The sequence below is a fragment of the Chinchilla lanigera genome, unplaced genomic scaffold (genome assembly GCF_000276665.1).
Source record: "Chinchilla lanigera isolate Chin_1 unplaced genomic scaffold, ChiLan1.0 scaffold00003, whole genome shotgun sequence".
Taxonomy (NCBI): domain Eukaryota; kingdom Metazoa; phylum Chordata; class Mammalia; order Rodentia; family Chinchillidae; genus Chinchilla; species Chinchilla lanigera.
This window is the reverse complement of record NW_004955404.1, coordinates 16,963,102-16,976,451: the sequence shown is the minus strand read 5'-3', so window position 1 is coordinate 16,976,451 and position 13,350 is coordinate 16,963,102. Positions and strand designations below refer to the sequence as shown.

General features: G+C 35.9%; 1 protein-coding gene and 1 long non-coding RNA gene across 2 annotated transcripts in view; both read left to right on the top strand.

Annotated features, from left to right (window-relative positions):
• Nucleotides 1–13,350, top strand: part of Gpc5 (glypican 5) — a 1,267,099-nt gene that overhangs the window by 1,115,013 nt on the left and 138,736 nt on the right. The window lies entirely within an intron of this gene.
• LOC106148965 lies at nucleotides 5,314–8,626 on the top strand. Its single transcript, XR_001234779.1, has 3 exons — nucleotides 5,314–5,353; nucleotides 6,445–6,566; nucleotides 8,501–8,626. It is a non-coding gene; the product is annotated as an uncharacterized LOC106148965 (long non-coding RNA).

The following is a 13,350-nucleotide window of genomic DNA, read 5'->3' as shown; positions in this document are numbered from 1 at the left end:
TAACTTAAAGTCTGTGTGACCTTCAGTAAGTTATTTACCTCTTTTGAAAGTCAGTATTTTTATATACAGAAATTTTCTAAAATTACATAACATGTTTGGTACATCATGAACTCTCAATGACATTTGCTATCATGGTTACTCAAATTAGTACACACTCATATTTCTTCCTGTTTAGATCTGTTTTTTTCTCTGTCTTCCACCACTAAATGACCCCACCAGTCTCTCTTTGTCACCTTTTATGAGATCCACACCACCACGTACTTTACCCCAGCTTACACATCTTATTCCCATATACCTTCCGGAGTTCCTCCAACCCCACCCATCACCCAACCTCTGCACCACTGTCCAGGGTATGGCTCTGAAAAGCAAATTCCACCATGGTGCACCTCATAAAACCCTTCCATGCCACACATTTGTCTTATGATAAAATTTAAACTTCTTAGCTTTAGGATGACCTTGATCACTTAGGATCTCACTCTTCTCCATCTCTTCCCTCAAAGTTATTTCTCTCCACCAAACATTCTACCCATGTACTAAGTAACTTGGTTTACTTCCCTCACTTCAATCCCATCCTGTTATTTCCTTACTTTTACATTTTGCACACAGTATTCCTGCTATTTGGAATAGCATTATCTCAGCTAACCTGGAAAGTTGCACCCTTCCTTTATGACCACATTAAGTCTTTGCTTCTCAATGAGTGATTTTCTAGGCTAAATTGACTGTGTCTGATTTTGTAGTCTCACATTCCATTAGTCAATCTTAAGATGTCCACTAGAGCAGTGCGTTGCGTTTGTTGCTTGCATACTAGTTCTTTTCACTGGCTTGGGGAAACTTAAGGGCAGTGTTGTAACCACTTTGTATTCTCAGTAACTCTGTGGTGTACATCCTTGTGTATTCTGAATGAGGGAATGAATGCCTGATGAGAAAACACCAACTAATGCCTTGTCTCTACCTCTTATGCTACAGAATAGCATGTGGTGCAACTGCAAATTCCAGTTCATATTATATTTTGTTACTGTTATATATGTTAGCTGAAATCTTCAGTGGTAGCAATAAATTCATTGTCTTCTGGGAGCAACTCTGTGCTCTTTTTTCCTCTCTTATCTGCAGCTACTTTAAAGAGTTTGTGCATATGGCTTGGTAGATTAATTTGCTAATGTATGTGTACTCGGAGCCCTGCTATTTCTTCATAAGTGGTTCTAATAAAATATTCATACTTACTTGTGTTTTGTGAAGATCTATATGTGGTAGAGCACATGTTATTATAATCTTATTTTAAAAAGAAATACAGATGAAAGTATTTTCTTTAACTGTTCTTAATGTAAAGCCTCTGAATTAAATATACAAAAGTACTCATGTAGAAGATAATGAAATCATAAATAAAACACAGGAAAAGGCTCACCAAGAACAAATAATAACAAATAGTTGAGTTTCAATGGAATTGCTAAATTAGTACATGGCAAAACAAATGAGCTACAAGCTTAGATGTCAGTAAATTATTGGATACAGATTGTCTGAATTTTATCCAGAAATTTTCATCCAATTGTTTACGTTGTTTTAAGAAGTTTTCAATTTATTCATGTTCAACACAAATTTACTCATAAAGAAGTTTAATCTGAATTGAAAGCATTGGCATGGATACTTCATGGCTTTCAGTGAATCAGGTAGCAGCAGGGATGATATTAAAACATAAGGGAAAACTTCTCCCCTCCCCTTTGTTAATTCTCAATATAGGACAAAAGATGCAGGACTAAAATAGCGTGTAAGAGCAAATCTCAGTGTAGTCATACGAGTTATGACCCTGATGTCTGAGGTTAGTCTGGCTCTGAGAAGGCTGGAAGGCATGGAAATGAGGTTTCTAGACCATGGTAATTAGATACAAAGTGGACAAATTGGGGAACAGTTCAACAAGGGAATCAGGGAATCATAGTACTTCTCAGATTTGGTTTATTTCTACGACCTAGAACCCTAAGTCACTAATGTACAACCTTTTTAATATTTCTAGTGTTCACTGTCTGTTGGAAGAACTGCTACTTGAGGCCTGCTAAAGTGGAACTCAATGGTCCCAGGAATGAATGGAGCTAGATATGCTGGAACCTTTAATGATTATTGTAGATATCGCAGCAGAGAAGGCCTGGAGTTTTTCAATAATCAAGTGTTAGAAATAATATAAAAAATAATCACCCACTTAAAAAACAGTCATAGCTATATCCATTAATGCAGTATTCCAAAGTAGTTATTCAAATGTAAGACGATGACAGTTCTGGGGCCCAATCTCTCACTCTGTTTTTATCTCAAGGAGACATGGTAATAGCTGCATGTATCTTTCACTTAACAGACATGCCTTTTGACATTTTAAGTTGATAGTAAAAATTGAGTGAAAAGTTGGAGTTCTCATATACCTTCTGTTCCCACTTTCCTTCCATTTTTAATGTCAGTGTGTTATATTTGTCACAACTTATGACTCAATATTGATATTATTATTATTAGTTAAAACCCACAGTCACAGTGGGGCTCACTCTTAGAGGTGTGCATTTTATGGATTTTAATAAAAATATAAGAAATGTAACTACCATTATAACACCATGTAAGATAATAATAGTTTAACTGTCCTACAATTCCCTGTGCTCTTTTTAAAACATCCCAAGGTCTTGGCAATGACTGATCTGTTTATAGTCTCCAAAGTTTCATTTTTCCCAAAACATCATGCATTAGAAATCATACAGCCCTGGCATATTAGGTTTTTCATTTAGAGATATGATTTAAGATTCTTCCATTTCCTTTTCTGTCTTAATAACTCCTTTTGTATTTATGTACTATTGATTGGATATATGATAATTTGTGTACCCACTTACTAAGTAATGAACATCTTGATTACTTCTAAGTTTTTGATATATGAATAAGTCTATTGCAAACATTTGTGTTCAAAGTTTTTATGTGCACAGATCTTTCAACTCATTTGGGTAAATACTAAACAATATGGGATCATACTCTAACAATGTGTTTACTTGTATAAAAAACTGAGAAACTATCTTTCAAAGTGACTGACTATACCATTTTGCAAGTCCACTAGCAGTGAATAAGTATAATCCACTGGGCTCATTAGTGATCTAGAAATATATATTTCTTTGGGCTCTTTGGTGCTGGTGACCTCTCTGTCTCTGTGTAGGACTCATGTAAATATTTTCTGCAATCCTGTTTTGGTGGTCATAGATTTCTCTAGGATTTTTGTTGTTGTTGTTGTGGAAGGTCTTTATTCCTCTGTCAATTTTAAAGGTTAATTTTGCAGTATATAAAAGTCTGGTTTGAAAATTGTTTTCTTTTAGGGCTTGAAAAAATTTGCTCCAAACTCTACTGACCTTTAAGGTGTGTGCTGAGAAATCTATAGTTATTCTAATGGGTTTGATTTTACAGGTTGTTTGCTGAATTTCCTGTAAACCCTTGTATGCATTTCTTTGATTGAATTTCTGATTTGGTTATGACATGCCACTGAGAGGTTCTTCTCTGGTCATGGCTATCTGGGATTCTATGTTCTGCTTGAACTTGAATATTGAATAATCTTCCTAGATTTGGAAAATTTTTCTGCTATAATTTCAGTGATTAAATTTTATATACATTTTAAGTCATTTTCTATCTTTTCCTTTATTCCTAGAACTCTGAGGTTTGTTTCAGTTCTGTTTGTTTGCTTTTTAGTTATCTAGAAGCCATGCGGTGGGCTGGGGATATAGCTCAGTGGCACAAGTGCCTGCCTAGCAAGCACAAGGTCTTGAGTTTGATTCCCAGTACCAAAAAAAAAACCAAAACAAACAAACAAACAAACAAAAAAAAAAACCTAAAATCATGCGGTATCTGCCTTAGAGCTGAACTCACTCCAGTGGCACTTGTTTTTGTGCCATCCTGTATACCCCTGCATCCCAAGTCATTGTTATCTCCTACTAGCTTTATGATATGTGGGCTTGTGAATTGTCTCCCTGGCTTCAGCGGCCCTTCTTCCCAGACATCTCAGAATCTGGCAGCTTTCAAAGCCAAAGTGTATCCTCAAACCTTTGGCAGATAGCAAAAAAAAGCACACCACTGTGTTCTCTGGCGGAATAAGCAGTATGGGGGTGGCGGCAGTTTGCTGGATTTAATGTCAGCACTTTCAAACCCAGTCCCCTAAGACATCCACATACCAACCTGACTTCTCACCACAGAGGACTGGAGTTCCATATTCTTCACAACCTGAGCGTGCTGCTACTTAAACTTCCTGGGGGCTCTAAGGCTAGACCACCTCTTCTTTCCAGCTGTCTCTTGTTGCCATCCCCTATCCAAGCACTGTGGTAGGAACCCTACAGTGTAATTGTTCATGCCTTTTGGTTCATGGAGTAGCTCGGTCTTGAAGGCCATACCTCCTCCCCAGATGGCTTCTGCTATCACTCCCAAGGATAGCAGACACTGCAGTGAGATTCTTCTGCACCTGTAGCTTGCCACTTAGGAGCAGTCACTGTCACAATAATACCACATTCTGTATTTGCAGCTGACAGTTGTGGAATTTCTTTGGGCTCACGCTGGTGGTCTGTTCTTTCTTCCTAAGCTGCTAACCCTCACTAGGCTTATGCTGTGTTTGCAGAGAAAAGACCTCTTTCTCCGGAGCCAGGGTTAATGTTCTATACCTCTTCATTTTTTTCTCTGTGTTTTCTTCAGTGTCTCTGTAGTTTCTAGTTTGCCTGTCAGCCCTATTTTGATTCCTGAAGCTCTAGTTTTTATTTAAAAAAAAACAATAAAATGATACAGAATTCCAAACCAAGATGATAGGAAATTAACAATGGTTGCTATATTGCGTATTGTTCTCTTCAAAGTAGTTGTTCAGATTACCAGATATAGGCATGCAAAATTGATCAAACAATTAGGCATTAACTAATTCTTTCAATAATCCAATAGAAACTAAAGCTCTATTTTTTTTTTCTCTTTACTGGGTTGTAGTTTTGCAAGTTTCTTATTTCCCAGCATTCCAGAGAGATTATATTTTGTTACTGTGCTCTGTTCTAGCATTTTAATATCTCAAATAAATTATTTTGGTGTTATGGTTGATTTATTATGTCAGCTTGAGAAGTTTAGAATCTTAACTAAGTGACTCAGCAGAGGGCCATGACCTCACTTTGTAAACATTCTGAGCCCGTGCAAGAGGACAGGGAGATGGTGTGAGGGCATCTACAGGACAGGCAGCCTGCTTATAAGGGAGGAAAAGAGGCTTGCTCTTTGTCCCTTTTTTTTCTTGCTGCTTTGCTGTCTTTTGCCACCATGAACTGTTGCCCCTTAGCCATGCTACCCTGCCTTGAAGTCAAATAATTATGGACTGAAACCTCCATAAACTGTGAGTTAAATAAACTTTTCCTGCTTAATTTTGAGTATCAAGCATTTTGTCTTAGCAATGAGAGAACCTTAACAGTAACTAAGACATTTGGCAAAACTGATTTGATAGACATAAATATATCATTTAGGGAAATATTAGATGAAAATACTCAATATGCTATATTTCTCTTCATAAATGCAATTGTCAGATCTACTCTAGATAAACTGTAAGATCTTATCTACTGGCTTTTTTAGTGTGGAAACCACCTAATCTAAACATACGATTGTTGTAAAAAAATATACTTTGCAGGTATTTAAAATTCAGACATACAGAATGAAATGTGGACTGCTTGGAAATTGATTTTTAGGGATTTCTCCAGGATACAAAATAATTATGAATCTCGAGATATCTATAGGAGGAGGAAAATACATGATGGTAGAAAAGCCCCAAACACTTGCAGCAAGGTATCAGCTCAATAATATATTAACATAGTTAGGCATAAAAGGTGACATATTAAAATTATAATCTTCAATCATTTGGAAGGCAGCTTTACTAAACACTATACCACCAATGCATAATCTTCAATCATTTGGATGATTTTAAGAAGGGTGTAAATTTCTCTATAATATGTGATATCTATTCAAACATTAGTTTATTCTCAATATTATAGCAAAATAACAGACTGGACAATTACAAAGAATATTAATATATTGTTCACAGTTCTTGAAGTTGTAAAGTCTAAGATTAAAGGGTTAGCAGGCTTAATGTCTGATGAGAGTCCTTTCTTTCCCTCCAAATATTAATTTGATCACTGCTTCTTCTGGTGGTATGAATGCTGTGTCTTTACTTGGCTTAAGAGATAAAAAGTAAAAGGGAGACAAACAGATCCTTAGAACTTCTTTTACAAAGCCATTAATCCAATTCCTGAAGGCACTACCCTAATGACATAATTCCCTTCTAAGAGATTTTAATATTATCACTTTGGTAATTAAACTTCAATGTGAATTTTGGAGGTTATATTCAGATCATAGATACTATTTCCTCTACATATTAAACAAAGTTCCTTCATTCCCCTTTATTTCATATTCTGCATTCTGGCTGTATATATTTAGAAAAGTTGAAAAATGGATGAAATTATGATAATTTGACTTATCAGTGACATCTAAATACTGAGCTCCTGAGGAAGGAAATATGAATGAAAATAAAACTCAGGACTCAAAGCAAGATAAAGAAGGTAAGGCCACTGATACATTTCAGATGTCAATGGAGAGAACTGGCTTAAATGTTAAACCTTTATGAACTTCCTAGTTCAGAGAAACAAGTACCTCTGCCTCACTGGAGTAGCAAGAGACAGGAAGTATACTCTCTATAGGATTCATATGTAAAAGTCTCAAAACTCAGAGAGTATCATGTCCTGGTCCTGGTCCACATGTCTCACAGTGGCATGGTCCTAAGGTGTCTGGTTGCCTGGAATCTCACCATTTCTTTGAATTTTTAACAATACTTGTTCACAGGTTAATTCTTAAGTGTTTTTTTTGTTGTTGTTGTTTTTTTTTTTTTTTTTTTTTTTTTTTGTTCTCTCTACTCTTATGTCCTTAGCAATCTCTTCTAGTGTGGCTGAAAAATCTGGGTACAAGTTGAAGATGCTATGTTTCTAAACTCTTGATTTGTCTATCCATATCTTTATTTAGACACTTCTACCCAGATATCTGAATAGCATCTCAAACTTGAATCTCTAAAATGAATGCACTTCATGTCCTCTCACCAGTACACCCTAATTTTACTTTGTTTATATTCTTCTTGTCTTAGCTATTTTCACTAATGCACAATCCCCAAAGTTAAAGGGGGAAAGGTTTACTTAGCTCACAGTTTGTAGAAGTTTCATTGCATAATCAGCTGGCTCAGAAGCAGGTAGCATCACAGAAGAGAAACAGTTCAAGGTGAGCTGAAGGCCACAAAGCAAAATGGAACCTTACTAGTATCTTTCTGCCAGTTTTATCCAGGCCTATTAGGGAAGATATTTTATCTCAGCAGTGAGAGAAAACTAACTAAGGTAGAATTTGGTGCCAAAGAGGTGGGACTGTTGCTGTGACTATACCTGTACGTGACCATTCTGTTCAGAAGCCTTTGGAGCTACCTTGTGGGAAGAGTTTTCAAAGATGTAGAGATGCTAGATAAAAATGGAATGGAAATCTCTTAGGCTTAGAAATGGAATCTCTTAGACTGGTGGGAGATTCTAGTCAGAGCTCAGAAGATAAGAAGGCTGAGAGAAATCATTCTGGTTAAGACCAGGCATGGAGGTTTCTGCTAGGAAGAAGAACTACATTGGTTGTTGGACTCCAGACAATGTGTTATACTTTGGCAGAAAGTTTGTCTGCATTTTGCTTGTGTCCAGAGACTTTACCTATGACTAAAATTAAGGCCAGATAACTAATCTGATAAAAGAAATTATGAAATATGGCTACCGTTTGGGGGCTTTTAGCAAGCTTTATGTTGAGAATTAAGAGCAAAAAGCCCAGGAAGGAAGCTCCAGTAAAGTTTTGGACTGCAAAGATGGAATAGAAAAGAAATTGGTTACTAGCAATAAAAGGCCAAATATTTCAGAAGAAGACAACAGAGAATGGTCTGAGGACATCACAGGAATGATCAGGACCCCAGCTTTTGTAGTCTTGGAGTTGCAAAAGTGAAAGTCTTTACTTTGATAAAAGAAACCCAGAGCACAATGTTCCAGAATGGAGTTGGTCTAGGGAAGTTGTTTCTCAGGATTTAGTTCATAGATGATCTAACCCAACAGTCAAGAGAGAAGGAAGTGTGGCTAGTGCTCCAACTTGCAGCAGACACTGGCATCATCCATGAGGTGCTTCTTGTAGGTGCATGCAGAATGAAAGAGTTGTGGGTTCAGGAATATTTCCACCCAGATTTTAGAAGAAGGCCTGGCAGGCCAGGCCGTGTGCCGCTGAGAGGACAGTGTGTGAAGCTGTGAATGTCAAGCCAAAGGGGCAGTGGAGACTCCAGAATTTTGGAGAAGCCAGGAACATGGATTATCGAAGGAAAGTTGAACAGAGAGAGCACAGTGAGCCTAATAAAGAAACTGTGGGAGCTATAATCACCAAAATTACTGTAGCAGCAGAGCCACCCAAGCCCTATGTACTTCATATCTTGACACAGGTTGCCTTGGATACTGAACATGGAACTACAGAACTTCACGTTTACCTTGCTGTATTTTGAACTTGCTCAGGTCCCATTCCTTTGTATTCCTATATTTGTGTTTTTGGAATGGTAACATCTATCTTATGCCAGTAAATGTAAGTGTTTAACTTTCTTTTCATTTGTATAGTGGCAGGGCTGGGGATTTAGCTCAGCAGCAAAGTGCCTGCCTGGCAAGTGCAAGGTCTTGAGGTCAATTCCTGGTACCGGAAGAAAAACAAAAAACAAAAAAATTTGACACTTGTACAGGGGCTCCTAGATAAGAATTTGCCTTAAATATCAGAAGAGACTTTGGACTTGGACTTTTGCACAATGCTGAAATTCTTAGGACTTTGACAACTCTTATAATAGGACTAGATGCCTTTTGGATAAAATGATATGCATGAGTCTTGGGGTGACAGGGAAAGAATGCTATGGTTTGTGTCTAAATGGCCCCCCAAAGCCTCATGCAGTCATAGGTGGGGATTTTCCAGAGGTGGCTGGATCTATAGTGTGTGGGGCTGGGATTGATTCTTGTTATAATTCTAGCATCTAAGGCACTAAGCTTAAAGTTGTAAGTGCTAGTTGCCCTAAGTAGCCTGAGTATGATATAAGGAATAGCAAGAGTTGTGGCCCTCCCTTGCTTGTGTTTCTACCTTCTGTGTGCCATGAACTCTTTCTCCTCTGTGATGACTGTCCACCAAGTCACCCTGCTTTAAAGCCAGCCAATTATGGACTGAAACCTTAACAAATTGTAAGCTAAATAAACCTTTCCTCCTTTAACTTTGGATGTCAGGTATTTTGTCACAGCAATGAGAAAAGTAACTAAGACAATGTGTTATTGAGAATTAGGTGTATTAGTTACTTTTCTCATTCCTAAAATAACTCTCAAATTCAATTCATTGTAATTTCATATTTTTAGTCTTATGACCAATAATCCTAATTGCATCCTTGCCTTACCACAAGATAAGTCAGGTTTTTATATTAATTTATGAGGAGACCTCTGATTCTCTCTCGAAATGTATCCATAAGCCAGTCAATTTTCACTACCCCCACTGCTACTTCCCTCACCTAAGCCACCATCTTCTTCCAGGTTTAGCAAGAGTGTAATTGCTCTTAAGGTTTTGATCACCTGAATCTATTTCCACTGGAGCAGCCAGTTATTTTTATGAGTGCATATCACTTTTCTACTCACTGATAGAAAGCATCAGTGGCTTTCTATCTCAATCAGAGAAAAAGCTTTCCATTACCCTGCATACATAACTCTGCATGATCCCAACTGCCCCCCAACTTCTCTGAATTAGCATGACAATATAAGAAAATTTCAATGAGTATATATTGATGGACTAGTGCAGAAAAGGGCTTTATACTTTTCCAAACAACACAATTAAAAAGAGAATTTATACCTAAAGTTTCATTTCAGCCTTCTTGAAGTTTATTTTCTCAGTTAGAAAATTATCAGAAGCAAAAATACTTCAAGAACACACAACTTAAAAATCTATCAATAGTTAAATTATTTTATGTATGGTATTTTTTTCTCATAAAACCACTAATGTGTAAATATCATGAATAATGCCATACTGGTTACCATACTTTGGTTTAAAAAGAAAGAGAAAAGAGTTTTTTTTATGCTCGGACTTTTCCTGCATACTTTCTTATCTTAAGCAATGAATATTCTCTTATTGTGCATGTTTGGATAGTAATAATTCTGTATTTTCAAATGTCTTGCTTAAGACCCTATATGAATACACACACATACACATATAAATGTAGATATTTCCATATATGTATTTTCAAATCAGTACTATCTATTGAGAAAGCATGAAGATATCTTAATATTTTGAGTTTTTATCAAAAACTGTGCTTACAACTCTATAAATATAGTTACAGTGAAATTTGCAATATGTCTAAAAATCTAGTGACTGCTTTTCTGATTAAATTGAGAACATGAGAAATCTCACAGATCTCTAAAAGCCATTTTTACCTTCCCACCAAAGTTTCACTCAATTTTTCAAAACTAATTTCAAATAATTTTTATTCAGCTACCTATTCACTTAAGTTTTGAATTTGGTGTGATAAGGTAATGTATTATTCCTAGTGAAATTCTGTATTCCATTTTTTATTTCTATTGAGAATTCATCTTACTGCACTTTTTTGAAAGATAGTTTGTTATGAAGTTAACAAAGAATAAATAAATGCTTTTCACTCTGAATCCACTTTTATAGGACAGTGCTAATACAAAATCCACTAGCCACATGTAGCAATGCAGGACATGAAATATGTCTATGCCAGTTTAAGATGTGTTGTAAGTGTATAATACCCAACAAAATTGGACTTTTCATACTAAGTTGAAAAGTATGAAAAGTATAATGTAAAATCTCATTAATAAATATATGCTGTAATAATATTTAAATGTATTTGATTACATAAATATGTATATATAATTATTGTATATAGCTCAATGGCACAAGCACCTGCCTGGCAAGTGCAAGGTTCTGAGTTTGATTCCCGGTACCAAAAAAAAAAAAACCCAGAAAATAAAAACTGTATCTTCATGTACATTACCTGCTACTATGGCTGGGGATATAGCTCAGCAGCACAAGCACCTGCCTGGCAAGTACAAGGTCCTGACTTCAATCCCCTGTACCCAAAACAAAAACAACAACAAAAAAGTACTGTGCACTGAAAGATGGTGATGATGGTACATCAAAAAAAAAAAATAAAAAACCTTTCAATATATTTTATATTTCTCTTCAAAATTTGAAATTACACCCATGATTTGCTTTTGCAGCCTATACTATGTTAATATTTGCAAGCACGGTTATTGTTTAAGCTTCTAAATAATAATATTAAATAGATTACAAGCTTTTACAAAGCAATAGAAAATCTCTTATTTATATCATATTGTTTTCTTGTCTATCCAGGTTCTGAGCCTGCAAGAATTCCATCAGCAATTATTAACATAATGAAATATGTTCTAATATATGGATATAAAAACAATTCTTTCAGATCTTTATTGTACAGTTGATTCCTTTGCCATGTATATACATATATATATTGTTACATAGAATTAAGAAATTTCAAATAATTCAAATTATGTATTAATTTAATATAAATGTGACTTATACTAATTTTTGTTTGTTTTACAGGTCAAAATATCTCAAGTAATATTAAAACATATTGATCTGATAATCTTGAGAGTTGTTCCCTGGTTAATAGAATTTTTCACCAGAAAAAAAATACATAAGATAGCAACAGTGTTATAAAATAAGGACAAAACAAAGCCTAAAACTATGATGCCAGCCCTACACTTAGATTCAATGTTGTTCTAATGTGATGAACTCTACTTATTGCTCTCAGACATCCAGTAGCCTTTAAACTGTCTTTGCTCTTCCTGTTCATGAGCACTATGCTCAAGAGCCAGTGTCTTTATGGTTGAGTGCTTATATGTTCCCTTTTCTTCCAGACTGACGTTAATGGTAATTGAACATTCATTAATAGTTTCCTTGGCATTATCAGGATGAATGGAAACATTCATATAGCATACTATATAGCAGTTTAATGTAACTGTACACATTAGAGGTAATTTGTGTTTCACTCTTACAGCGTGAATATCCGTGTCCCTGAAAAATCCATATGTTGACGCTTTAATTCCTGTAGTGATACTATTTGGAAGTCAGGCCTTTGGGAGGTAATTAGAGTTACATTCAATCATGAAGAGGAGGCCCCCACAGAAAGAAGAAAAGATGTGCTTTTCTGCATCTACAGTCCAAGGAAAGGCCATGTGAAGACAGCAGGAAAAGGCCTTCACCAGGAACCTAACCATACTGGTACCCTCATTTTAGATTTCTTACTCCAGAACTGGGAGAAATAAGTGGCTGTAGTTTAAGGCACCTAGTTAGACTCATTTCACTGTAGCAGCCTGAACTGAATGAATCACACACATTCTGTCTGTTTATTCTACTATTCTCTTATCTCAAAATATCCATATTTGTGTAGTTTACTTATCAAAGCCCAAGACATAAAGAGATAACCTTTAGAGACGGATAAGAAAAGTTGTTTCTACCAGGGAGGAAATGTACCTCAAGCATTCATCTAACATGATAGTAAGGCCTTTGTTTACAAATATTCTAGAATGTTTTCCTAGTTTGCTGGTTTTCTCTACTTTCCCCTAAGTACCTTGAGAGCCAACAGAGCAAAGCCTAGATCTGTTATGCAACAGTGCAAAAATAACATATTACTAATTTTAATTGAGAAACATACCCAGTGTCCCAGTTTAAATCTTAGTTTGAGAAATATTTTGTAATTATTTAAAATCCAAACTCTTTGGTGGGTACATGCATATGTCCTAAACTAAGAAACTATTCTCTTCTATTCAAGAAAGACCCCAAAAATTCTAATGGTGCTTCAGTCCATCTCAATTTGGGCCATAACCCCCTGAATGTATAGTTTTTCCTCTGTTCACAAAATTTAAGTTTTTATGGCAGGTAGTGAGAGCCAATACCAATGTATGGTGACTGGAAAGCTTTTGGTAGGATCTCTGCTTTATTTTCTGGGTATTCACTGAACTAGACATTGCAAAGGCAATGAACTAATACAGACCAATCAGTTGATATATTTCAAAATATTTTGAACATGAATGACCAAATACTGCAAGATATCAAGCTGATTGGGCAATTAATACTGAAAGGTTGTGAACAAGGCAAAGAATAGAGTATTTTCAAAGAAACAATGAGCATATAATCATGAACTCTGTCATTGTTCAATATAGATCTTTAAAATATTTGTGTCTAGGGGCTGGGAATTTAGCTCAGCGGCAAAAGCGCCTGCCT